The sequence below is a fragment of the Corvus brachyrhynchos genome, unplaced genomic scaffold (assembly GCF_000691975.1).
Source record: "Corvus brachyrhynchos isolate BGI_N302 unplaced genomic scaffold, ASM69197v1 scaffold213, whole genome shotgun sequence".
In the NCBI taxonomy this organism is placed as follows: Eukaryota; Metazoa; Chordata; class Aves; order Passeriformes; family Corvidae; genus Corvus; species Corvus brachyrhynchos.
In genome coordinates this window covers 1,879,276-1,879,488 of record NW_008237233.1, presented here as the reverse complement: position 1 = coordinate 1,879,488, position 213 = coordinate 1,879,276, and positions in this window count along the sequence as shown.

Here is a 213-nt window from a genome sequence, read left to right as displayed (position 1 = left end):
CCACGGGTGCTGCCCCACACCGGACTGCGACGTGGCTCACTCCTCCCCTTCGCTCCGGTATTTCCCACCCACTTACCTCCACTGCTCCCGCCTCAAGAGAGACAGCCGTCGGGAACGGGGACACGTCTTTCGAGGGGGCCTTCCTTCAGAAGCCCTGCCAGGCAAGGCGAGGACTCGGAGCTTAGCCTATGGGCCCCAGCGCGCATCCGGACA